This window comes from Anabrus simplex, chromosome 13 (genome assembly GCF_040414725.1).
Source record: "Anabrus simplex isolate iqAnaSimp1 chromosome 13, ASM4041472v1, whole genome shotgun sequence".
Taxonomy (NCBI): domain Eukaryota; kingdom Metazoa; phylum Arthropoda; class Insecta; order Orthoptera; family Tettigoniidae; genus Anabrus; species Anabrus simplex.
This window is the reverse complement of record NC_090277.1, coordinates 15,649,834-15,674,750: the sequence shown is the minus strand read 5'-3', so window position 1 is coordinate 15,674,750 and position 24,917 is coordinate 15,649,834. Positions and strand designations below refer to the sequence as shown.

The following is a 24,917-nucleotide window of genomic DNA, read 5'->3' as shown; positions in this document are numbered from 1 at the left end:
CTCAGTAGGATGTAGGACCACCGCGAGCGGCGATGCACGCAGAAACACGTCGAGGTACAGAGTCAATAAGAGTGCGGATGGTGTCCTGAGGGATGGTTCTCCATTCTCTGTCAACCATTTGCCACAGTTGGTCGTCCGTACGAGGCTGGGGCAGAGTTTGCAAACGGCGTCCAATGAGATCCCACACGTGTTCGATTGGTGAGAGATCCGGAGAGTACGCTGGCCACGGAAGCATCTGTACACCTCGTAGAGCCTGTTGGGAGATGCGAGCAGTGTGTGGGCAGGCATTATCCTGCTGAAACAGAGCATTGGGCAGCCCCTGAAGGTACGGGAGTGCCACCGGCCGCAGCACATGCTGCACGTAGCGGTGGGCATTTAACGTGCCTTGAATACGCACTAGAGGTGACGTGGAATCATACGCAATAGCGCCCCAAACCATGATGCCGCGTTGTCTAGCGGTAGGGCGCTCCACAGTTACTGCCGGATTTGACCTTTCTCTACGTCGACGCCACACTCGTCTGCGGTGACTATCACTGACAACAGAAGCGTGACTCATCGGAGAACACGACGTTCCGCCATTCCCTCATCCAAGTCGCTCTAGCCCGGCACCATGCCAGGCGTGCACGTCTATGCTGTGGAGTCAATGGTAGTCTTCTGAGCGGACGCCGGGAGTGCAGGCCTCCTTCAACCAATCGACGGGAAATTGTTCTGGTCGATATTGGAACAGCCAGGGTGTCTTGCACATGCTGAAGAATGGCGGTTGACGTGGCGTGCGGGGCTGCCACCGCTTGGCGGCGGATGCGCCGATCCTCGCGTGCTGACGTCACTCGGGCTGCGCCTGGACCCCTCGCACGTGCTACATGTCCCTGCGCCAACCATCTTCGCCACAGGCGCTGCACCGTGGACACATCCCTATGGGTATCGGCTGCGATTTGACGAAGCGACCAACCTGCCCTTCTCAGCCCGATCACCATACCCCTCGTAAAGTCGTCTGTCTGCTGGAAATGCCTCCGTTGACGGCGGCCTGGCATTCTTAGCTATACACGTGTCCTGTAGCACACGACAACACGTTCTACAATGACTGTCGGCTGAGAAATCACGGTACGAAGTGGGCCATTCGCCAACGCCGTGTCCCATTTATCGTTCGCTACGTGCGCAGCACAGCGGCGCATTTCACATCATGAGCATACCTCAGTGACGCCAGTCTACCCTGCAATTGGCATAAAGTTCTGACCACTCCTTCTTGGTGTTGCATTTGCTCTGTCAGTCAGTGTATGTAAGAGTCGCGATAAGACCTTGGAGTTAAAGCGACTATAAACAACCCTAATAAAAAATAAAAAAAACCTGATTTGAGTAAATTGTGAAATAACGGTTGGCTATTTCCTCACCATTGGATCTTTGGCGGAACTTTGTTGTTATGAACTTGGTATTGTTTGGCTCACCAACTGATTGTCAACTTTTTTCCCAGCGTGCTCTGGTGTCAGCCGCTGGAAGCGTGGATGTTATGAGGCAGCTTTATTACCGGCAAGTTGTCCGTGGTGTGGGCTCCTGGTGCTTTGGCCTGTAAGTGATTTCGAACCACCCTAGCATGTGCTTTCTGTCCAGCATTACATTAACTTTAGCGGTGGGTGGTAAAAATTTAACTGTGAGTCTAAGTTTTTAAAAACTAAGTTAGGTACTATGTGACCCTTTCTCTTCTCCATGCGGGATACCATGGGAATATTGCTGTAGGTTTGTTAAGTATGAAACAGCCTCATCACTTTGGTAAGTTACGAGAAGCGCCAAAGTTAGGCCTAAAATCCCGCACAGTGCACCGGCGAAAGTGTCGAACATTCTTATATTTGGTGATAGCCAGGCGAGGGGAATTGCGGACAAAATGAACAATGAAGATATTGCAGCATCGGCTGTCATCTATCCTGGGGCCCCTATCAAGAAGGTATTGGAAAACACCGAACAGGCAGCAAGAAATCTCGGAAGTCGTGATGCAGTAGTGATCATCGGCGGGACGAACGACTTAGCTCACAACGACGCTAAGAATGTAACTTCTCAACTTAAATGTACACTACATAAGCTGACTCACACTAACATCTTTGTAGTGAACGTGCCCCACAGGCATAATTTGATTAGAGACTCATGTGTTAACATTGAAGTGGACAAAGTTAATACAGATATGGTTAAAATTTGTAAACATTTTCGTAATACGCAGGTAATTGATAGCAGCAGTTTCGAGAGACACTGCTACACAAATCATGGCCTTCATCTAAACAATTCAGGTAGACGAAAGATAGCAAATATTGTTCTAGATTTTATTAATCATAAGATATGTACTGTAAAAAAGGCAACTCCCTTGTGTTATAATACTGACCAGGAAAACTAGCAGAAAGAGCCAGCTGTACTTCAAGCTGGCTCAGTCAACTAGAAAATGAAACTCAGGAAAGTAAGGAATTTCAAGTTGCCCAATTGCAACAGTCAAGTTTTAGGGAGGAAAGTGGTCTGAGATTGATCTTGGTAAACTGTCAGAGTGTAGTAAATAAACAATTAAAATTCGGTACATTGATGGAATCTTATGAGACTGATGTGGTGATAGGAGTGGAATCGTGGTTGAGAGATAGGGTGGGTAGTAGAGATGTATTTCCAGAAGGGTACACAGTCTATCGTAGAGACAGAGGAGATAAAAAGGGAGGGTGTGTGTTTATTCTGGTGAAGGAAACTTATTGTTCACATGAATGGTTTACCAATGAAAGGGGTGAAATATTAGGAATAAAATTAGTTTGTGATAATATGAAGGAGGTGGGAATTATAGGAACATACAGGCCTGGAAGAGAGGAAAGAGACATGGAAATATTTGAGAAAATAATAGATTATACTCATAAAAACAATAATAATGATATGGTAATAATTGGGGGAGATCTAAACTTGCCTGAAGTTACAATACAATACAATACAATGGATTTATTTTGTCTGGCAAGATTAAGACCATTAGGCCCTCTCTTCCATCTAACCAGAAAATACAGTATCTACATGTGCAAATTAAAATAAATAGACTTAGGCCTACAATTGAAACATCTTGCAACTACTAAACAATGCAATATTATGATGAAAAGCAATAAATTAAAAATAGGAAAATGATGATGATGATGATGAAGATGATTATTTACACAATTATGACATGATTACCTAATTTCAATTAACCTTGATAATAACAGTGAGATTATATAACGTCTATAGTTTGAGAAAGGCTAAATCTACAGTATTTCTGTAATATTACTTAGTAGGTACCAGTGACAAAGTTGCCTAAAACTAGCAGGTGAGGCTCCTCTAACAGAGACGGGTAGTGCATTCCACTGTCGTGCCGAAGAAATAACAAATGAGTTTGTGTATCGTATGGTGCGGTGAGGTGGAATAGATAAGAGTGTATCAGATTTTGACCGTGTTCCGAAACTGTGATTGGATGAGAGGTGGTGAGATTTACTGTTCAAGTAGGAAGTTGAATGGAATGGAGCTGCAAGTGAAGCCCATGAACAGAAACTGGCAAATAAATTAATTTAGGAGGGAGGATTTACACAAGTAGTACAAGAACCGACTCGTCTCAACTTGCTAGATGTATTCTTGGTTAAACCATGGGAAATTGTTGATAAAACTGAGCTAATTGAAGGAATAGGTGACCATAAGGCTATAATAATGGATGTAGGACTGGTACCAAAAAGGCTTCATAATAGGGTCACACACGACAAGAAATTGTACAGAAAAACTAAAGTTGATGAATTTTGGACTTACCTTAAATCACAATTTAGTTCTTGGATAAGTGAAGGGAGTAATGTGGATACACTTTGGGCTAAATTTAAAGGAATCATTTGGGAAGGAGAGAGGAGATTTGTACCTGTTAAGAAGGGTAAAATGACCTCAGACACTGTTTATTATCCAAGGGAAATAAGAAAATTAAAAAGGAAATGTGGAATAGTAAACAGGAAAATCAAAGAAGGTAGGGAGAGTAGAGAAACTAGAAAACAGCTAATGAGGGAACTGTATAGAGTGAAAAAGGAAGCAAAAGAGAATTATATGAATGGCATACTTCAAGAGGGTAATGACCACAAAGGGAAATGGAAAAAGCTGTATTCATATATCAAGAATCACAAAGGAAAAGGAATCCAAATTCCTGCAATGTTGGGAGAAGGGGGTGAACTCTATTTAACAGATACTGAGAAAGCAAACCTATTTAGTAGGGAATTCAGAGATTCAGTAGATGATTGTCAGGAGTTGGAAACCAAAACAGAAGATAGAGAGGGAGACACACAGAGGGAAACAAGAAGCGTCTCATTCACAAATGAAGATATTTTCAGAGAAATCCAACTGCTTCAGCAAGGAAAAGCAGCAGGAAGTGATCAAATTACTGGGGAGGTGTTAAAGACAATGGGGTGGTGCGTAGTGCCTTATTTAAAATTTCTCTTTGACTATGTCATAAATAATAGTGTAATACCAAAGGAATGGAAGGAATCTGTAATAATACCAATTTATAAAGGAAAGGGTGATAAAAGGAAATCAGAGAACTACAGACCAATCAGCCTGACCAGTATAGTTTGTAAAATACTGGAGAGTTTAATATCAAAGTACATCAGAGGGATATGTGACGATAAAAATTGGTTCATGAGGAGCCAGTATGGATTTGGAAAGAAATTTTCTTGTGAGGCACAACTGGTGGGATTTCAGCAGGACATATCAGATCAATTGGATTCAGGAGGCCAGTTAGATTGAATAGCCATAGATCTTTCCAAAGCCTTTGATAGAGTGGAACATGGAATATTATTAAAGAAATTGGAGGGAATAGGATTGGACGTAAGGGTTACACATTGGATAAAAGCATTTCTAAATTCAAGGGTTCAGAAAGTCAAAGTAGGAAATAATATATCACAGGAAGAGAAAGTTTGGAAGGGAATTGCAGAGGGTAGTATAATCGGTCCGTTACTTTTCTTAATATTCGTCCCCCCTCTAGCAAACTAACGAATCTGCTAATTGTCAAAACATTGCGATAGCTGAAAGAAGTTGTGATTACTCATGTAAAATCAATTTTTATGTTTAATGATTGGTTCTGTGTGTTAGCTATACAGAATGAGTTGCACATGAGAGAATTTGTCAGAGGGTAGACAATAGATAAATAATAAAATCTAGACCTAATCTTTAGAACTACAGGTTCCGTTGTTTGTCACTTTCGCTAGTTTGCCATAGTGGGGACGATATGTAAATGATTTAGGGTATAATATAACATCAAAAATAAGATTGTATGCAGATGACATAATTGTTTATAGGGAAATAAATTACATTGAGGATTGTTTAGAATTGCAAAGGGGCCTTGAGAGTATCCAACAATGGGTTGAAGAGAATAATATGAAGGTTAATGGAGGCAAATCAACTGTTACAACGTTTACAAACAGGAGTTTTAAAACTGAATTTGAATATACTTTGGATGAGGTAGTTATCCCAAAAGATTGAAAGTGCAAATACTTAGGTGTGAGATTTGAAAGTAATTTGCACTGGAAGGGTCATGTGGATAACGTTGGGAAAGCATACAGATCGTTACATGTCATAATGAGGCTACTTAAAGGATGCAACAAAGAATTAAAAGAGAAAAGTAACTTAAGTATGGTTTGTCCATTATTGGAATATGCAAACAGTGCTTGGGATCCTCACCAAGAATACCTAATAAAAGAAATAGATAGTGTGCAGAGGAAAGCAGCAAGATTTGTAACAGGGGATTTCAGGAGAAAGAGTAGTGAATCAGAAATGTTAAAGGAACTTGGGTGGGAAACTTTAGGTAAGAGAAGGAAGAAAACTAGACTTACAGGATTATTAGAGCCTATACAGGAGAAGAAGCATGGGGAGATATCCGTGAGAGGCTTCAGTTGGAAAACAGTTATATCGGCAGAACTGACCATAAATATAAAATTAGAAGGAATTTTAGCAGAAGTGATTGGGGTGAATTTATCAGAGGTAGTGTTTGATCCTTTTCCAAAATCTGTACAGATATTTAAGAATAGAATAAACAGCAACAGAGAAATTAAATGAAATGTTAGAGTGCATTCGACCAGTGCATGTTAATGTAAATAAAAATGTATGTGAATAAATTAATTCCATCCCCTGGTCTAAGAAGTTTTGACAAAGTAGGGGACTGCCTGTAGGGGTGAAGTACAGCGGGGACTTCGAGGGCCCTGGAACCACTACGGTAGCTGTGAAGGGGCTCTGGTTAAGACGCAGCAGGTCGTTATGCTACTTAGGTTAAAAATAGTAAATAAATGCAATGTAAATTTTAATCTTATACCAGTTGTACAGTATCATTTGAAGTAATTCCACACACTGTATATCAGTTGACTACAGTGGCGGCCAGTCAATACGTGCTACCGGGCTCCAGCACGTAGCTTGGAAGTGTAAGGAATTAATTATATTCAGTACAATTATTCTGGTGCCTTTTCTTTGTTTTGAGTACGGTATGATTTTGCGTTTTGTGAAAATCAGAGCGAGATCTGTCGAACACCTAGCGCCGTTCTCCCGGGGAACAAGGCTCGTGCTCATGTGAAGTGAGCCCTTGCCTGTAGCCTGAAGGAAGCAATACGCAGGCGCAGCCAAGCTTGCAACACTCCCCCTAGCCGGCGGAGTATACCGTAAACCGCGATCATCTTTCACTGATCCCGTCTATAGTTACTTTTTCTCCCGCAAGGAGGTAGAAATGCTCGATGCCTCTTGCTACCGTGATGTTGAACGTGATAAGCTATTCTGCCACCGGAGAGTAGCATCGTCTGGTCTCAAAAGGTAAAGCGTAACTGGGGGCAATCTATCGCAAACATAATGTTGTTATTAATCTAACCAACCAATGCTTATTAAAATATCCATCTTCCTTTTGTGTCAAAAATAAGGAATTCGTACGTGAGTCAAAGAATCTTGGACTGACCCTAAATGTTATCCCGCATTAGAATGTATTTATGCTGGTAATAGAAGAGGTCTCAATGATTCTGTTGGTAGCACTTTCAGTTGCTTTGTGCGGTGTTTGATCTCGCGGTTATATTGTTGGTGCGTGTTTTTCTATCACTGTGTTGGTGCTTAAGTTCATACGGAGAATTATCCAATTATTTATCCTCTACAGTGTATATCAAGTGAAATTAAATTAGTGTTCTTAGTGAGGATTTATATTTCCATCATCCTATTTGGGAAGTTAGTATACAGCATGAATAGTGTGGACAGTTTGATGAAAGAACCATTTTCTAGGAGAACATTAGAAGAAAAAGTGAACATAAAAAGAATAGGTCATCCCACTCCAGTCTTAAATTTAACTCAGAAGACTTCGAGAGGGCGAAATTCCAGTTATATCAGGCATTTCAACTGTAAAGTCTACGACAATAACAGTTGAATATGTGGCTGTGATATAAGAAATGCTTTGTTTTGTTTTCCTTGCGTCTTATTTGGAGATAATGATATCTGGAGTACGAAAGGTGTGAAGGATCTGGGGCATTTGAACGAGTATATGAAGAAGCATTCGTCGAAAAGAAAACACATCAATAAGGTAGTGGACCTAAGTGCTCTAGGAAATGTGAATATTGCAACACAACTTAGTAGGGCATATCACGACAATTTGCAGAGACATAATGCAGAAATAGAGAAAAACAGGTATATTTTGTCTAAAATCATTGACTGTATAACATTTTGTGGGGCATTCGAACTAGCTTTACGTGGTCATGATGAGTCATCCGTATCTGAAAATCCAGGAGTGTTCTTGGGATTAGTTCAATCAATCACTACTGATCTGCACTTAGGGCAGTCGCCCAGGTGGCAGATTCCCTATCTGTTGTTTTCCTAGCCTTTTCCTAAATGATTTCAAAGAAATTGGAAATTTATTGAACGTTTCCCTTGGTAAGTTATTCCAATCCCTAACTCCCCTTCCTATAAATGAATATTTGCCCCAGTTTGTCCTCTTGAATTCCAACTTTATCTTCATATTGTGATCTTTGCTACTTTTATAAACGCCACTCAAACTTATTCGTCTACTAATGTCATTCCACGCCATCTCTCTGCTGACAGCTCGGAACATACCACTTAGTCGAGCAGCTCTTCTTCTTTCTCTCAATTCTTCCCAACCCAAACTTTGAAACATTTTTGTAACGCTACTCTTTTGTCGGTAATTACCCAGAACAAATCGAGCTGCTTTTCTTTGGATTTTTTCCAGTTCTTGAATCAGGTAATCCTCATGAGGATCCCATACACTGGAACCATACTCTAGTTGGGGTCTTACCAGAGACTTATATGCCCTCTCCTTTACATCCTTGCTACAACCCCTGAACACTCTCATAAGCATGTGCAGAGATCTGTACCCTTCATTTACAATCATATTTATGTGAAGATCTTTCCTTATATTTACACCTAGATACTTACAATGATCCCCAAAAGGAACTTTCACCCTATAACGCAGTAATTAAAACTGAGAGGACTTTTCCTATTTGTGAAACTCACAACCTGACTTTTAACCTCGTTTATCAACATACCATTGCCTACTGTCCATCTCACAACATTATTGAGGTCACGTTGCAGTTGCTCACAATCTTGTAACTTATTTATCACTCTATAGAGAATAACATCATCCGCAAAAAGCCTGACCTCTGATTCCACTCCTCTACTCATATCATTTATATATATAAGAAAACATAAAGGTCCGAAAATACTGCCTTCAGGAATTCCCCTCTTAATTATTACAGGGTCAGATAAAGCTTCACCTACTCTGACTCTCTGAGATCTATCCTCCAGAAATACAGCAACCCACTCAGTCACTCTTTTGTCTAGTCCAATTGCACTCATTTTTGCCAGTAGTCTCCCATGATCCACCCTATCAAATGCTTTAGACAGGTCAATCGCGATACAGTCCATTTGACCTCCAGACAATCTGCTACAACTACTATTGCTAAATCTCCTCACGACCCAGAACAGACCACCCCCAATTCCAGTCACCACTATATACTAATACAAGACCGAAACAGACCACCATACTACCACTAAAAATACCTGCCAAGCTTACATGAAAAGTTCTCGTTTCCTTTTAAAATCTAAGCCCTCTAAACGCACTGGAACCTCCTAAAACTGCTGCAAACGTTAAAAACCCAACATCTGCAATAATATTTATTCACAAATAAATTAGTGCAAAATATACGACATATGCCACTGCATTCTCAAAAGTATACCTGGCGTGGTTGGCAACCACACGTGTGCAACCATATGCTGTATTTGAATGTAATTCACTGTGTCAGCCATCACAAACAGAGACCGCTGTCTCCTGCTAAACACTTACATAGGCCCTATATGTCCCACAATGTAACACACATAATGTTTCAAACAATTTAATGAATAACTTAAAAGATTTAAAAATCATAACCTCAATAAACTCATAACAGACCGACAGAGGAGCGGAATTAATAGCACTGGTATCGGTACGTCAAAAACCACCTATCTTATAGGTGGCTCATATGGATCACCAGGGTGTGGGTAACAACAACAACCTAACCTCTAATTTAAACAGCGATCTCTCTTGTCACTGTGGACCTGCAGTCACAAACCAAACTGCCACGATTTCATGAGCAGTCTAGACAGTGCCATTAAGGAACACATGGAATCCAATAAGGTATTTAAGGGCACATCAAACACCATCCAGAATGAATTGCCAGACGGTATGCTGGAAGTCTGCCGTGAAAAAATACTGGAGGAAATACATAACTCTAAGTACACTGCTATTATGGCAGATGAAACTACTGACGTTTCTGAAGAGCTACAGTTAGCAATTGTGTTCAGATACGTATTAAATGGACAACCACTTGAAAGATTTTGGGGATTTTTTAATCCAGATGGACAAACTGCAGATGCAATATCTGAGTGCATACTGCAGCAGGTCAATAGCATTTTTCAGGTTAATCCAGATAAAATTATCGCCCAAACTTACGATGGAGCATCTGTGATGAGTGGTGAAAGAGGTGGAGTTCAAAAGAAAATCAAAGCTCACTATCCCCTAGCCAATTACATTCACTGCTACGCCCACCAGCTCAACCTCGTATTAGAACACGCGGCCTCTCAAAATCAAGCTGCGCGCGTATTTTTCTGCAGCCTATCTGCATTCTTTTCCAGATCTCCTCAACGTCTGGCAGCTTTGGAGAAAGTGGTAGCACGAAGAATTCCAGGATGTTCATCAACAAGGTGGAACTTCAAGTCTAGAACCGTCAATGTCGTGCATGAAAACAAAGATGCTTTGTTGCAATGCACTCTGGACCTGGAACAGTCGAAATCTGTAAGGACAGTTCAAGAAGTACGTGGACTCAGACACAATTTGGAGGACGAAGAGTTCTTATTTTGGCTGTCCTTATTTCACAGAATAATGCCTCATGGGGATATTTTGTACTCCCAGCTACAAGCAAGATCGACAGATGCAATAAAAATAGGAAAAGCTGTTGGCATTTTTAAGAAGACTGTTGCTTTAGTCAGGAATTCTGTCGATAGAATAGCAAATGAAGTTTCTTCAGAAAGGCCACAAAGCAAAAAACGCAGAACGGAATCCTACAGGACGGCTGATGCTAAGGATGTTTGTGATCGAATCACTGAAGAGTTAGATCGTAGATTTGAGTCTCTTTCTTATTTAGAGGTTAAAAATTTATTAGATTCGATGAATTTTAGCGAATATTCAAAACAGTTCCCTGTAAAAGCAGTGAATACTGTGTGTGACGTATACAGACTCCCAGACAAGAATAGACTAATGACTGAGCTCAGCGTTCTGTACGAAAGAGCTGCAGTTCCTTTACTTCAACTGATCCTGAAGAACAAACTGCAGGATACCTTCGCCCAGATAACAGAATTGCTCTGGATTTTGATTGCGATTCCAATGACTACTTCCGAACCGGAAAGATGCTTTCGAGTCTTAAAAGGACTAAAACGTTCCTTCGAAATACTATGTGTCAGGAGCGGTTGAATGCATTAGCGATGCTATCAATCGAGAAGAAGCTTATCTCGGAAATAAAGAACTTTAACCAAAAGGTGATCGACAAGTTTTGCAGCAAGAAAGATCGCCGTATGGACTTTGTATTTCGCCATTAGGTGTGTAAAAACAATCTTTCGCAAAATAAATATTTACCTCTTAGACAGTTGTCGAAGTATTCATCTGCTTCCAAATTAATGTTTTTGTTTGTTCTGTGTTATAAATTGTGAGAAATTATTATTATTATTATTATTATTATTATTATTATTATTATTATTATTATTATTAAGAAGTTTGAAGTAACTTGTGAGTTGTTCATCATGGCAATATGCAGATTGTAAACAGCGTATTTAGGGTTTTCTGTAGCACGTAGGACGATTTGTTCACGAGCCGCCACTGCTTGACTATATTTGTAAGTAGTACAGGAGATATTATAAGTAGAATTTTGTAAACAATATAAATTTATTAAGGATGAGCTGTGTGTTTAATAGAAAAAAATTGTTAGCCCAAATTGTATAATTTTCTTCTCTTGTTAATTTAATATTTAGTGCTTGACAATAATGTACTTTAGTGTACCACTTGCCACCGAGGTAGACACCTCATTTGCAAATAAAGAGATTTTGGTTTGATTTGAAGTCCAACTTTGAATAACGTACAAACTCTCAGCGAGATAGTGCGTCGCTTCGTTCATCCAACATGTCGGCTCGGCATGTAATATTACCTCTGTTTTTCGCTTGAAGATACCATTTGCCTTTCGACACTAAAGTTAAATGAACATTTTATGATTGAAATTGTGTAACTAATTGGAATTTTAACATGCCCAATCAATGATCTTATATTCGGACGAGTAAAAGTGTTAATTGGAAAGAGTTACTTCTAGGTAACTTGAACCGCTGTTGTAATTGTTAGCATCTGACTTTTTAACAGGACCTATTATAAGTTAAATTGCTGTATCTGAGGTTATTAATTTAAATTCTTCCCCGTGGAAAGAAAGAATCTGAAAAGATAGTTTAACAAACTGTGTACTCTGTATGTATAGTTAGCACCCAAAGGCGTCAGAAATTTAAATTATTGTAACATTTGCAAATTCTACACCCAAGTGAATACAGAAGTGTGCGTTGAGTTTAATTTTATCCCAGTTTCCTTGTGCTTATTCGATTTTCATTTGTAGTTACATACATACATACATTATCATTATAGACTGTTATGCCTTTCAGCGTTCAGTCTGCAAGCCTCTGAGAATTTACTAAACGTCGCCACAATCCTCGATTTGCAACTAGTGTTGTGGCCTCATTTAGTTCTATACCTCTTATCTTTAAATCGTTAGAAACCGAGTCTAACCATCGTCGTCTTGGTCTACCTCTACTTCTCTTACCCTCCATAGCAGAGTCCATTATTCTCCTAGGTAACCTATCCTCCTCCATTCGCCTCACATGACCCCACCACCGAAGCCGGTTTATGCGTACAGCTTCATCCATCGAGTTCATTCCTAAATTCGCCTTTATCTCCTCATTCCGAGTTCCCTCCTGCCATTGTTCCCACCTGTTTGTACCAGCAATCATTCTTGCTACTTTCATGTCTGTTACTTCTAACTTATGAATAAGATATCCTGAGTCCACCCAGCTTTCGCTCCCGTAAAGCAAAGTTGGTCTGAAAACAGACCGATGTAAAGATAGTTTCGTCTGGGAGCTGACTTCCTTCTTACAGAATACAGTCGATCGCAGCTGCGAGCTCACTGCATTAGCTTTACGGCACCTTGATTCAACCTCACTTACTATATTACCATCCTGGGAAAACACACAACCTAAATACTTGAAATTATCGACCTGTTCTAGCTTTGTATCACCAATCTGTGATTCAATTCTGTTGAATTTCTTACCTACTGACATCAATTTAGTCTTCGAGAGGCTAATTTTCATACCATACTCATTGCACCTATTTTCAAGTTCCACGATATTAGACTGTAGGCTTTCGGCACAATCTGCCATTAAGACCAAGTCGTCAGCATAGGCCAGACTGCTTACTACATTTCCACCTAATTGAATCCCTCCCTGCCATTTTATACCTTTCAGCAGATGATCCATGTAAACTACAAACAGCAAAGGTGAAAGATTACAGCCTTGTCTAACCCCTGTAAGTACCCTGAACCAAGAACTCATTCTACCATCAATTCTCACTGAAGCCCAATTGTCAACGTAAGTGCCTTTGATTGCTTTCAATAATCTGCCTTTAATTCCATAGTCCTCCAGTATGGCGAACATCTTTTCCCTCGGTACCCTGTCATATGCTTTCTCTAGATCTACGAAACATAAACACAACTGCCTATTCCTCTCGTAGCATTTTTCAATTACCTGGCGCATACTGAAAATCTGATCCTGACAGCCTCTCTGTGGTCTGAAACCACACTGGTTTTCATCCAACTTCCTTTCAACGACTGATCGCACCCTCCCTTCCAAGATGCCTGTGAATACTTTGCCTGGTATACTAATAAGTGAGATACCTCGATAGTTGTTGCAATCCTTCCTGTTCCCTTGCTTATAGATAGGGGCAATTACTGCTTTTGCCCAATCTGAAGGTACCTTACCAACACTCCACGCTAATTTTACCACTCTATGAAGCCATTTCATCCCTGCCTTCCCACTATACTTCACCATTTCAGGTCTAATTTCATCTATTCCTGCTGCCTTATGACAATGGAGTTTGTTTACCATCCTTTCCACTTCCTCAAGCATAATTTCACCAACATCATTTTCCTCCTCCCCATGAGCTTGGCTGTTTGCAACACCACCAGGATGATTTCCTTTTACATTGAGAAGATGTTCAAAATATTCCCTCCACCTCTCCAGTGGTTCCCTGGGATCTATTATGAGTTCACCTGAATTACTCAAAGCACTGTTCATTTCCTTTTTCCCTCCGTTCCTAAGATTCTTTATTACTGTCCAGAAAGGTTTCCCTGCTGCTTGACCTAGCCTTTCCAGGTTGTTACCAAAATCTTCCCATGACTCCTTTTTGGATTCAACAATTATTTGTTTCGCTCTGTTTCTTTCATCTACATACAACTCCCTATCTGCCTCGGTCGTTGTTTGGAGCCATTTCTTATAAGTCGTCTTTTTACGTTTACAAGCTGCTCTCACTTCATCATTCCACCAAGATGTTCGCCTTTTCCCATCTTTACACACAGTTGTTCCAAGGCATTCCCTGGCTGTTTCTACTACAGCATCCCTGTATGCCACCCATTCACTTTCTATATCCTGAACCTGTTTAATGTCTACTGTTCGAAACTTCTCACTAATCATATCCATGTACCTCCGTCTAATTTCCTCGTCCTGGAGATTTTCTACCCTTATTCGTTTGCAGACAGATTTCACTTTCTCTACCCTAGGCCTAGAGATACTTAGTTCACTACAAATCAGATAGTGGTCTGTATCATCGAAAAATCCGCGGAAAACTCGTACATTCCTAACAGATTTCCTGAATTCGAAGTCTGTTAAGATATAGTCTATTATGGATCTGGTACCCCTAGCCTCCCATGTGTAGCGGTGAATAGCCTTATGCTTGAAGAATGTATTCGTAACAGCTAAACCCATACTAGCACAGAAGTCCAGCAAACGCTTCCCATTCCCATTAGCTTCCGTATCTTCCCCACATTTACCAATCACCCTTTCGTATCCTTCAGTTCGATTCCCAACTCTCGCATTGAAATCGCCCATTAGCACTATTCTATCCTTGCTGTTTACCCTGACTACGATGTCACTCAATGCTTCATAAAACTTGTCAACTTCATCCTCATCTGCACCCTCACATGGTGAATACACGGACACAATTCTAGTCCTAATTCCTCCAACTGACAAATGTACCCACATCATTCGCTTATTCACGTGCCTAACAGAAACTATGTTGCGTGCATTGGTATTCCTGATAAAGAGCCCTACCCCAGACTCTGCCCTTCCCTTTCTAACACCCGTCAAGTACACTTTATAATCTCCTATCTCTTCCTCGTTATCTCCCCTTACCCGGTTCGACTCGTTGGCTGAACGGTCAGCGTACTGGCCTTCGGTGCAGAGGGTCCCGGGTTCGATTCCCGGCCGTGTCGGGGATTTTAACCTTAATTGGTTAATTCCTACGGCACGGGGGCTGGGTGTATGTGTTGTCTTCATCATCATTTCATCCTCATCACGACACGCACGTCGCCTACGGGAGTCAAATAGAAAGACCTGCACCTGGCGAGCCGAACCCGTCCTGGGATATCCCGGCACTAAAAGCCATACGACATTTCATTTCCCCTTACCCGAATATCACTTACTCCTAGCACATCCAGATTAATCCTCTTTGCTGACTCAGCCAGTTCTACTTTCTTTCTTCCATAAGCCCCATTAATATTGATAGCTCCCCATCGAGTTCCATTTCGTTCGCCAAGTTGTTTCCAAGGAGTCCCTCGCCTGTCAAATGGGAGTGGGACTCCGGTACTCCCATAGGTCCGAGGCTTGCTTTAAATGTTCTGAGCTCGGTCGATTCATGAAGCAGGATGCTGCCCTACTTGCACATAGTCCAAGTGATGATCTCTCCTCTAACGGGTTATGGACCACCGGTGGATTGTATAGTCCTAGTCGCCTGAGCACAAGGAGGGCCAGGACTCAGAATATGTCCAAGATGCTCACTCCCATTCCATAGCAACTGGTATCCCGACTCTCAGGACCACTTACTAGGCCACTCAGCCGTTGCCCATGGTTCACGAACTAGGACGTGACTACAGTAACCCACAAACATGAACCATCATTTGTAGTTATTAATAATAATTTTTTTTCTTCCTCTTGTTTTTGATTGGTGGCTACTCTTTCTGAAGCTACCCTCCATTTAATAGCATTGTTGTGGAATGCTTCCTTCTTTTGTTATCTTGATAACAGTTCTGATTAGCGCGCATTGTCGCGGAGTGAGTCGGTGTTGTGATTATGCAATGTGATGTCCAGATGCTAGTTGTTGGGTGATGATTTGATGCGGTTGGTCTGATAAACTGGGTCACGGAAAAGTGTTTATTTCTTATAATATTATTGTTTAACCTTATGGTTGGTTCTCAAGGTTAACATTAATTTATTTTTACATGTGCTCTACACCTTATTTTCATTTGGCCTACCTTAACGTTACTTCTTGATATTATCGTTCTTATTTGGGGACGCGGATAGATTGTTTCCTTTAAAACGCTTCCGTGTTCACTAAGGTATCTTAAACCATGTTGTAATTATGTACGGTAGTTGGGCCTGTTGGCTTTTAATTGTTTTCTATGAATTTGGTAAAGGTCTGGTATAGGGGCCACCGTACCCAGGAAGGTGCACATAAATTATTAATTTTAAAGAGTACCCATTGTATCCTCCCTTTTAAAAAGGCAAGAAATACAAAACTGGAACAATAATATTGTAACGGTGTTCAACTTAAATTTCAACTTGAGTTTAATTTCTTTTAACTTCTTGTACTCTATTCATTAGTTGAGTTTGAAGACTTCTAGAGTAGATAATATGGAGAGTTCTGCGGCCTCCGCCTCCGCAGGCTCCCAGGGGCCTCCGCCTCCGCACGGGGGGCCTTCCCAGGGGCCCGCTCCTCCGCCTCCGCACAGTAGGCCTTCCCAGGCCCGCTCCTCCTCCCGCGGGAAATTTGAATTGGTAAACAAAGCCACTTGCTTTTTGACAGCTCTTACCGACAACAGCGCATCCCTAACCTCACTGCTGCCATCTTAACTGGCCTAAACCTCAATGCTGTCAACTTAACCTAAGTAGCGCGAGATTTGAATCGGTAAACAAAGCCATGTCCTTTTTGGACAGCTATCATCGACAACAACGCATCGCTAACCTCAGTGCTGCCATCTTAACGGGCGAGATTTGAATCGGCAAACAAAGCTACGTGCTTTTTTGACAGCTGTCATCCGCCATCTTTAATCAACAGAGCACCGTGCTGCTAACTTTATGGCTACTACCTTAAGCGCGTAGTAGCGGGCAATTTGAGTAAGCTGTCATCCGCCTTCTTTAATCAAGAAAGTACCGTGCTGCACCCTTTAGCTACTTACCTTCGAAATTTGGTGACGGCAATTTGAAAACTTCCACGTGCTCGTGTTTGGAAACAAATCCACGTGCTTTCTTGACAGCTGCCATCCGCCATCTTTAATCAAGAGAGCACCGTGCTGCACTCTTTAGCTACATACCTTTGAAATGTGGTGGCAGCAATTTGAAAAATTCCACGTGCTTTTGTTTGGAAACAAAGCCACGTGCTTTTTTGACAGCTACCATCCGCCATCTTTCATCAAGAGAGCACCGTGCTGCAGTCTTTAGCTACTTACCTTTGAAATGTGGTGGGGGCAATTTGAAAAATTCCAGGTGCTCTTGTTTAGAAAAAATCTACGTGCTTTTTGACAGCTGTCATTCGCCATCTTTAATCATGAGAGCACCGTGCTGCACTCTTTAGCTACTTACCTTTGAAATGTGGTGGTGGCAATTTGAAAAATTCCACGTGCTCTTGTTTGGAAACAAACCCACGTGCTTTTTGACAGCTGTCATCCGCCGTCTTTAATAAACAGAGCACCGTGCTGCTATCTTTATCGTAGTGGCGGAAAATTAAAAAAAATCCATCAGCTGTCATCCGCCATCTTGCATCGCAAACCTCAGTGCTGCACTCTTTAGCTACTTACCTTTGAAATGTGGTGGCGGATAATTAAAAAAATTCTACAGCAGCCATCTCTCGACGCTAATTACACAAGATGGCGGCTATACATGACTCCTTAAGGGTGCTTACCCAAGATGGCGGCTATACATGGCTCCTTATGAGACGCTTTAAGGTTACTTGCGCAAGGTGTCGGCTGGTCTTATAAGACGGCTTAAGGCTGCTTGCACAAGATGGCTTGAGACGCCCTAAAGGTGCTTGCGCAAGAGGGCGGACACAAGATGGCGGCTATACACGGCTCCTTATGAGACGCCTTAAGGGCGCTTGTGCAAGATGGCTGCTTGGCTGCTACTCTTATCAAGAAAGCTAGTTTAGAGGCTAACGTGCTGTGCTAGTTCGATTCATTAAATTTGGAGATTAAATGCAAAATGTTAAATATCTCGAAAACGGTGCATCGTAGAGCAAAACGGACAAACTTTTTCTGCCTAATCGCTAAGCCGTTCGCATCATAGAAGTAGCGAGTAACAAGTGTCCAGCAGATTTAAAGAAGAATCAGTTAGCAGAAGATAAAAGTCAGTCATGGAAAACTCTATTTCTATGTATATTTGCAAAGAATGTGGAAAAGCATTTTCCCGAAGCTATCACGAGAGACGTCATGAGATATCATGTAGGACAATTTTTCAATGCAAACATTGTAGAAGAGAGTTCATGAACGCATACAACGCTCAACGTCATGAAGCCGCGTGTAATGTAGCTTCATCGAGAACAAAATACAGTACAAAGAGCTCAACCGTATTCAAGCGAACACAGATTTATTTTTAAAAAGTACACCTCTGCGAGAGATGTTTAATTCTCCCTTGTTGTCTAGGCCTGCTACAAGTTCTGTTACTAAGCACAAACTTCAAGATAAAGAGAGGCAAGATCATTATTACGATAATAAGAATAATGATGTTGATCAAAGCAGTAGTAAAGAGAAAGTAGTAGAAGAAGAAGATCTCAATGTTTCATTGCCATTACAGCTTGATGATTTTACTTCATTTCCTAAGCCCACTATACGTTCTGTCGCAGTGCAAACATCTCAAGAAGAGATGCAAGATAAAGAAGAATACTATTTCAACGTTTCATTGCTATCGAAACTAGTCGATCGAGTAGCTATATTCGTATAGATTATTTTCCAACAATCTCCCTTAGGGTGTTAACTACACCTCTAGATGTAGAGCCGGTCTCAAGCCCGTATAAAGAAAGGAGAGGCACCCTAGCCCATTAGGCCTATAGCCCTTTAGCCTATTAGCCCTTTTACCCATTAGCCCTTTTGCCCATTAGCCCTTTAGCCTATTAGCCCTACAAGGAATGTGCGGTAATCTCATCTTAGAACAAAGGTATTCCCTGACATGTTCTAAACACATGTTGTATCGAGTACAGTGTTCTATTTTAGTCTTTTACTTATTTAGTGTTCTGAACACATCAATTAATGCTCCGATCACATAATGAAGTTAACGACATCGAATGCAGTGTTCGATTCTAGTCTTGTTATGTTTCAATAACTTCTTTTGTGATTTGAAAGTCTAAACATGCATAATGATGTTATCGCTGCACACTCTTACCTTCGCGATGCAGGTTTAAACTTGTTTGATAGAGCTATGCCTTGATATAAGAGGTGGCCTTAACAGCTTATGTATAACCGCTATTGTTTAAATATGGCTGCTGTCAAAAAGCACTAGAATTTTTCAAATTATCCGCCACCACATTTCAAAGGTATGAGGTTTAGTGCTGTAAAGATACCAGCACTATGCTCTGTTGATTAAAGATGAGAGCTGTAAAAAACACGTAGAATTCTACAAACAAGAGCACGGGGAATTTCAAGTTGCCCTCCACTGCATGCATAACAGCAGCCGCCATCTTGCGCGAGCACCCCTAGGACATCTCATAAGAGCAGCAGCCATCTTGTATAAGCGCTCTTAAGCCGTCCCATAAGAAGCTATATATAGTCGCCATTTTGTAGCCGCCATCTTGCTCAAGCATCCCTAGGGAGTCTCATAAAAGCAGCAGCCATCTTGTGCAAGCACCCTTAAGCTGTCTCATGAGAAGCTATGTATAGCCGCCATCTTGTAGAATTAGATAGCTGTCAATGCCAATGGGCCTAAGTAGGAACCGAACCGTTGATCTCATCATTAGACTATGTTTTTCTTATGCTATCATGTTCCTGATACTGCGAACCAACGTAATTGGCAGAAAAAATTTGTCCGTTTTGCTCTACGATGCACCGTTTCCGAGATATTTAACATTTTGCGTTTAAGCCCCAAATTTAATTAATCGAACCAGCACGGCACGTTATACTCTTTACCTTAGCTAGACCTGATCATGTTACAAAAACTTGCTTCAGTACAAGCTAAAACAGAGCAAATGCCAAAGGGCCTAGGTAAGAACCGAACCGTTGATCTCATCATTAGACTATGTTTTACTTATGCTATCATGTTTCTCATACTGCGAACCTTGGTATCAGGCAGAAAAATGTTGACCGTTTTGTTCTACGATGCACCGTTTTCGAGATATTTAACATTTTGCATTTAAGCCCCAAATTTAATGAATCGAACTAGCACAGCACGTTTGCCTCTAAACTAGCTTTCTTGATAAGAGCAGCAGCCATCTTGCATAAGCGCCCTTAAGGCGTCTCATAAGGAGTCATGTATAGCCGCCATCTTGCACAAGCATCCCAAGGGAGTCTCATATGAGCGGCCATCTTGCAGCCACCATCTTGCGTAAGCACCCTTAAGGAGTCATGTATAGCCGCCATCTTGTGTAATTAGCGTCGAGAGATGGCTGCTGTACAATTGTTTAAATTATTCACCACCACATTTCAAAGGTAAGTAGCTAAAGTGCGCAGCACTGTGGTTTGCGATGCAAGATGACGGATGACAGCTGATGGATTTTTTAAATTGTCCGCCACTACGATAAAGATAGCAGCACGGTGCTCTCTTGATTAAAGATGGTGGATGACAGCTGACGGAATTACCCGCTACTACGATAAAGATAGCAGCACGGTGCTCTGTTGATTAAAGATGGCGGAAGGCAGCTGTCAAAAAAGCACGTGGATTTGTTTCCAAACAAGAGCACGTTGAATTTTGCAAATTGCCGCCACCACATTTCAAAGGTAAGTAGCTAAAGAGTGCAGCACGGTGCTTTCTTGATTAAAAAAAGGCGGATGACAGCTAACGGAACTTTTCAAATTGCCCGCTACTACGAGCTTAAGGTAGTAGCCATAAAGAGGGCAGCACGGTGTTCTGTTGATTAAAGATGGTGGATGACAGCTGACGAAATTGTCCGCTACTACGATAAAGATAGCACGGTGTTCTGTTGATTAAAGATGGTGAATGACAGCTGTCAAAAAAGCACGTAGCTTTGTTTACCAATTCAAATCTCGCGTTAGTGAGGTTAAGTTGGCAGCACTGAAGTTAGCGATGCGTTGTTGTCGATGATAGCTGTCAAAAAAGTACGTGGCTGCCAAAAAAGCTCATGGCCTTGTTTACCGATTCAAATCTCACGCTAGTTAGGTTAAGTTGACAGCATTGAGGTTTAGGCCCGTCAAGATGGCAACAGTGAGGTTAGCGATGCGTTGTTGTCGATGACAGCTGTCAAAAAGCACGTGGCCTTCTTTACTAATTCAAATTTCCCGCGGGAGGAGGAGCGGGCCCCTGGGAAGGCCTCCCGTGCGGAGGCAGAGGAGCGGGCCCCTGGGAAGGCCCCCGTTCGGAGGCGGAGGTGCGGGCCCCTGGGAAGGCCCCCGTGCGGAGGCGGAGGAGGAGGCTCCTGGGAGCCTGTGGAAGCGGAGGCCACAGAACTCTCCATATTATCTACTTTCTAGCTCTGTGTTCACCCTTTTAGAGGTAGTTCTCTTTTCAAAATGAACCTTGTTGGTAACTTTTTAATTGGTATCAATTTGTATTCTATGTTTTATGTTGGATCACCTACCCTACTTTTCGTTTTTAATTGGTATTAAATTTTGGTCCTTAAGTGTGAGGGTGAGTGTTAGTGTTAGTGTAGTTGAATTGCTCTATCCTTTGGCCTTTTTCCACCCTCTTTTATGGTCCTTGGCCTATTGGTATTGCCCAGATACCATCGCTTCCCAGTCCTGTGTCTGTCTTTAATTATTGAGGCGTGCTCTGAGTGGTTGGCATGTTTTCGCGCTAGGTTGGCCTCTAATCTGTTAGTGGTTGTGCTAGCAGTCGAAGACCTGGGCTGCGATGTTGTGCCGCCAGTTGTTTTGATTGTCCTTTTCTTCGATTGTTGGTATGCCACACCGTATTAGAGCTCTTTTCTTTTGTACTTCAGCCAAGCAGTTTATGGGTCAGGAAGTTAGCTTTAAAAAACAGCTTTGTTGAAGTAAACAGTTGCGAAGGAAATCCCACCTTGAGAATGAGAAATATTTAATATCTGCTACCATTTCTCATTGGTCAGGTCGAGCCCGAGATGAGTTCCTGTGCTCAAATTAAGCTGTAAATGGAGGGCTCAGTGCGATAAGTGACTAAGCACCATTTTGAGTAAATGAAGGGATTTAAAATTATAGCAGCTTACAAAATGATTTATTGAAGCACCTGGACAAGGAGAAAAGTACCCGCTTTCATAGTGAAGGGTATTACAAAGTTACTCTTACGCTAGTATGCGTGTCACTACCACAAATTCTACAAAATATGCCTTCAAAGAAAATACTATAATATACCCTCCGGCAGTCAGCATGTTTTAGGATGTAAAGACAACGAGGAGATTTTCTTTGTTCTTTGGATAATTGCACATACACTAACACAGCAGTTAAACTATAATAAGCCCTCCTCATCCTGATTTTCTTGCCTCGACTGTTGCCAGATTGCTCTAGAAATGATGATGAATGGGAAGGGTATATACTTCAACAGCTCCAAATAGGTCAGTCCTTTTTGCAGTCATTATCCTGTGCGCTCGCGGATACAAGAGTGGGGTCGTGCCCCTAAATCCACTTGGGCGACGAACTGTTCCCTTACTCCGATCAACGGTCACTGGAACAAGTTCTTGAAAGTTGTAGAAAGCTGTGAATTTAAGTGGACTGTGTTTACGGAGAACAATGTTTCGATTTTCAAACCACTCCACTAGTTGTCCTGCGATAGATGTTTTCCTGTTAGTAATCTCATTCTGAATTTGTTTGCATGCTGCTGTCCATGCGAGTGATGTGGAAATGGATTTTCTTCTTTTTTGGCTGATGCAGTGACAGTCAACCAGTTCTCTGGTGTGAAGATATCGGGTACATCTGATCCATTAGTAGAGGCATTTTCTTTCATCTGCTATGCCCTATCATCGTCGCTACGCGTTGGCTGAAGGGTCAGCGTACTGGCCTTCGGTTCGGAGGGTCCCGGGTTCGATTCCCGGTCGGGTCGGGGATTTAAACCTTAATTGGTTAATTCCAATGGCATGGGGGCTGGGTGTATGTGTTGTCTTCATCATCATTTCATCCTCATCATGACGCGCAGGTCGCCTACGGGAGTCTAATAGAAAGACCTGCACCTGGCGAGCCGAACCCGTCCTGGGATTTCCCGGCACTAAAAGCCATACGACATTTCATTTTCATCTTCGCTGTCAGTAGATAAGTCGGATACCAATGAGCTCTCAGACATCACAGTGCGAGACTTGCTCACTGGTGGCAGCACGTTACAGAAACAGTAAGGTTGTGGCATAGATTCTACTCATTACACTGAAAATGTCAAAATGAGCCATGATGGCGCTTACTCACCTCTGGCACTGAGCCGCTCGAATGTGACACCAGTAACATGTTCTTTGTTTTGTTCCAGATAACCTGCAAGAAGTAAACATCATTGCGGAGAATGGCAGCTGATGTAGTCGCAGATGACTCCAAATTTGTTCAGATGGTCATCCTAACACAAGATCGTCAGAAGAACCCTCTCACTAAGTGGGAAGCTAATGAAATTGAGAGACATATATTTCATGAGATCTACACTAAACTGCAGTTCCGTCCTCAGTTTAGAGGAGAATATGTGTTCAGCGAGCAAGATGGGGCACTTATCATAAACACACATGTGGACAGCGTCAGTTGGCTGAAGTCAACAATCGGAAGGTACAAAAAGAAGAGACTCAGTATTACAGACATAAAGAACAGTCCTCAGTATACCACTAAAGTGAAAGCTGTTGTCCGTCTAGAGGAAGAGGCTGCTGAAAATCTATTTGTACTGTTAGAGTCTCACAATTTTGGCCTGAAAACAGATGGCTGGAGAACCACAAGCATTGGGTGCAGCTATCCTTACAATGTGACTCTTCTCATGGATGATTCTGGGAGGGAAATCCTAGAAAGAAATGGCTTCAAACTTGTTGTTGGGTTTTCCACGATAACATTTGAGCTTCTTGGCAGAGTCAAGAGAAGTGAGATTACAGGAAAGATCTGTGATGACATTCAATCCCAAGAAGACTAAGAATGATGTCAGTCTTCTGAACTCTTAACTGCTACTTATAGTTTTCTTGCCTTCACAAACTTTTTTCTAATGAGCGGAACAATCTCAAACATCTAGTTATATTGTCTAAAATAGTTCCATGTTCGTTTTATAGATTCGTTAGTTTCTGTATGTGATACGTAATGCTGTGTGGTAGTGATGAGTTTTACAAGTGTGTTGCATCTAAATATTAAAAAATTATTGACAATACATTTCTATTTTGCAAATCTTTGTTTAACTATATGTACAGAACTTAGTCTTATCTTTACTTTTATTTTTATTCGTGAGTTGTTGTAAACTGGTGTTGATGGAGTTGGTTCTGGTATAGAACCGTGGCGTTAGGTCTTTTTGTTTTATTGTTCATTTTATTTTGTATATGATGGAGAGTGGTGGCTTAGGTTGGACTACGTTTATTAATTTTATTATTTATTTATTTATTTATTTATTTATTTATTTATTTATTATTGTGAACATGCATTCGGGGCTGAATGCCTGTTATGTTCATTAATAAATACTATACTATATGTACAGATTTTGTCATTACGTGTGGTTTTCTTAATCCATCATCATTTGCCAGCTCCAGCTTTACAAGCGCTTGCCACTGCTTTCTGTCAAAGTATACTTTTTGTTCCTCTACGTCCTCCCACTTGGCATTCCTCTTGCTGACCTCTCCTCTTTCACTTCTCTGTCAAGGTAATTCCTTGCTGTTCCTCATAACCATTGTAGCCTGCGTCTTCCTAAAAGCTCGGCAACACGTATTTTGATGCCGGCCTTCTTCCTGTGTACTTAATTTCTAATTTTGCCCTTCCTGGTCT

The 24,917-nt window shown here is 41.5% G+C and overlaps 1 long non-coding RNA gene across 1 annotated transcript; it reads left to right on the top strand.

The window, feature by feature from the left end:
• Positions 1–1,466: 1,466 nt before the first annotated feature.
• Positions 1,467–24,312, top strand: LOC137502906 (uncharacterized). Its single transcript, XR_011018913.1, has 2 exons — positions 1,467–1,563; positions 23,449–24,312. It is a non-coding gene; the product is annotated as an uncharacterized lncRNA (long non-coding RNA).
• Positions 24,313–24,917: the final 605 nt, after the last annotated feature.